This window comes from Rhagoletis pomonella, unplaced genomic scaffold (assembly GCF_013731165.1).
Source record: "Rhagoletis pomonella isolate Grant_MI unplaced genomic scaffold, Rhpom_1.0 Rhpom_scaffold_00009, whole genome shotgun sequence".
NCBI lineage: Eukaryota > Metazoa > Arthropoda > Insecta > Diptera > Tephritidae > Rhagoletis > Rhagoletis pomonella.
In genome coordinates this window covers 34,809,006-34,812,096 of record NW_023458563.1, presented here as the reverse complement: position 1 = coordinate 34,812,096, position 3,091 = coordinate 34,809,006, and positions in this window count along the sequence as shown.

Below are 3,091 nucleotides of genomic sequence, written 5' to 3'. Positions count from 1 at the left end.
TTCTCTATCCAATCCCGAGAAGGCAGAACAGACGTAGCCCTTGTTTTTACCGATAACATCGATGTCGTCGGCATACGCCAGCAATTGAACGCTCTTGTAAAGTATTGCGCCTGAGCGGTTCAGTTCTGCGGCTCTTATTATCTTCTCCAACATCAGATTAAAGAAATCCCACGAAAGGGAGTCCCCTTGTCTGAAACCTCGTTTGGTATCAACCGGCTCGGAGAGGTCCTTCCCTATTCTGAGGGAGCTGGTCGTATTGCTCAACGTCATTTTACACAGCCGTATTAGTTTCGCGGGGATAGCAAATTCAGACATCGCGGTATAAAGACAAGTTCTCTTCATGCTGTCGAAAGCGACTTTGAAATCGACAAATAGATGGTGTGTGTCGATCCTATTCTCGCGGGTCTTTTCCAAGATTTGGCGTATTGTGAATACCTGATCTATGGTGGATTTTCCAGGCCTAAAGCCACATTGACAAGGTCCAGTCAGCTCGTTAACGGTGGGCTTCAGTCTTTCGCACAATACACTCGATAAGACATTATAACCTATGCTTAGAAGGCTGATTCCGCGATTCAGCTCCTCGCCGCCGTACTTGAATAGATCGGCTGGTAGGCCGTCATCTCCAGCAGCTTTGTTGTTTTTCAGCCGCGTAATCGCTATGCGTACCTCTTCATAGTCAGGCGGTGGGACAGCTACTCCATCATCATCGACTGGGGACTCGGGTTCGTCTTCTTCACTACTTTCAGCGCTGCTACCATTTAGTAGGTTGTAAAAGTGTTCCCTCCACAATTTAAGTATATTCTGGACATCGGTCACTAGGTCGCCATTGTTGTTCTTAAAAGAGTTCACCCAGGGGCCTATTTCATAAAAGTGACAGGTGCGACAATAAACATAAAACCGTAAAAAGGGGTTAAAAATATAAAATATTGTAAAATAAAAATAATAGCAGGTATAAAAGAAACAAATACGACTTCGACCCGCCAAGTTTCCAAAGCAAATTTAATTAAAGCTCAAGATGTATAAACTTGAATTATTTTGAAACGTAAACATTTCAACGCGATTTCTGAAGAGTTCTTAACGGCTGCAATTGTATATAAAGTATTTTTCCAAACTGTACATAAACAGAATTCACTTGACAAATATTTATGTATCTTATCGCCAACAAATATGAATGTATTCCTTAGCATAGATATGTATTTATCAATAACCCAATTCTTTCATCACTTGAAATTAATCCTCATCTCAGATATATTTAGTAGATTGGTTTATTTATTGTATGCAATATAAATATTGCACTGTCATTTGTAAACTATCACAAGTCATCCTAAACTAACACACGATATGGAGATATTATTCTGGCGCCGTAGAAAACATTTAGGATAAGGTATGTGTACATATGGAGGATGCTTCCGTGCGCATAAGTGGAAAACTTTTGAATGCCATTCACCTGGGATTGGCCAGAAGCGATTCTTGTGCGTACGGTTCAAATCTCAGCTCACAACGTCCGGATATTTATATCCACGTATCCTCTGGGTAGCAACCAAACACCCGTTTGGGAGCGAGGTAAAGTGAGAAGGCATAAAACTTCGCGTGCGCTGGGTTTGGGTCCCGCCACGTTAAACCCCCGCCCAATGAAAAATAAAAAACTGCCTCGGATGAGACCCCCATTTTCTGATAACGACCACGGCAAACGTATAAAGGACTATTATTTAAGGGTATACACTTTGAATATCCGGACCCTTAATGGGGAAGGTGCCTTTGCCCGGCTGGTTGATGTCCTCGGGAAGACAAAGGCTGACATCACCGCCATCCAAGAAATGCGATGGATGGGGCAATGAAAAGTAAGCGTGAAGCCTTGCGACGTCTACTACAGTTGCCACGTGAAGGAGCACAAATTCGGTGTTGGATTCGTGGTAGGAGAGAGACTCTGTCGCCGAGTACTGGCGTTCACCACGGTGGACGAACATCTAGCCACAATCCGCATCAAAGCTTGATTCTTCAACATCTCGCTCATCTGCGCACACGCCCCGACGGAAGAGAAGGATGAGGCGTCCAAGGATCTCTTCTATGATCACTTGGAACGTACATATGAGCGCTGCCCCCGACACGATGTCAAAATCGTTCTTGGCGATTTTAATGGCAAGGTGGGCAAGGAAGGGATCTTTGGCGCCACTGTCCGAAAATTCCGCCTCCACGATGAAACGTCCGATAACGGGCTAAGGCTGATCGAGTTCGCCGGGGCCCGAAACATGGTAATATGTAGTACTAGATTCCAGCATAAGAACATCCACCAAGCTACATGGCTGTCTCCAGACCGAAAAACGGCAAACCAAATCGATCATGTTGTGATAGACGGAAGGCATGCTTCAAGCGTTTTAGACGTACGTACACCCCGAGGGCCAAACATCGACTCGGACCACTATCTTTTTGTAGCCAAGATACGCACCCGCCTCTGTGCAGCAAAAAATGTGCGCCCAACAATTCAAGGACAGCTTAACGTCGAAAAGCTGCAATCACAACAGACGGCCAATTTATTCGCCACTCGACTCACACACCTGCTCTCTGAGAGCACCCTTCAACAATCCGACATACGCGAGCAGTGGAACTACATTTACCAATCATTAAGTACCGCCGCCGAAGAAGTAGTTGGATTTCAGCGAGCCCGAAACAAACACTGGTACGATGAGGAATGTCTAGAAGCCGCAGGGAAAAAAGATGCCGCCTACAGGGCCAAGCTGCGATCGGGCGCAACGCGAGCCATGTGGGACCGTACACAGGAAGAACGCCCGAAAATTCTACCAGAGGGTTAGGCGCCTTACGGAAGGTTTCAAGACCGGGGCGAACTCCTGTAAGAACAACAATGGCGATCTAGTGACCGATGTCCAGAATATACTTAAATTGTGGAGGGAACACTCTTACAACCTACTGAATGGCAGCAGCGCTGAAAGTAGTGAAGGAGACGAACCCGAGTCCCCAGACGACGATGATGGAGTAGCAGTCCCACCGCCTGACTATGACGAGGTACGAATAGCGATTACGCGGCTGAAAAACAACAAAGCTGCTGGATCTGACGGCCTGCCATCCGAGCTAT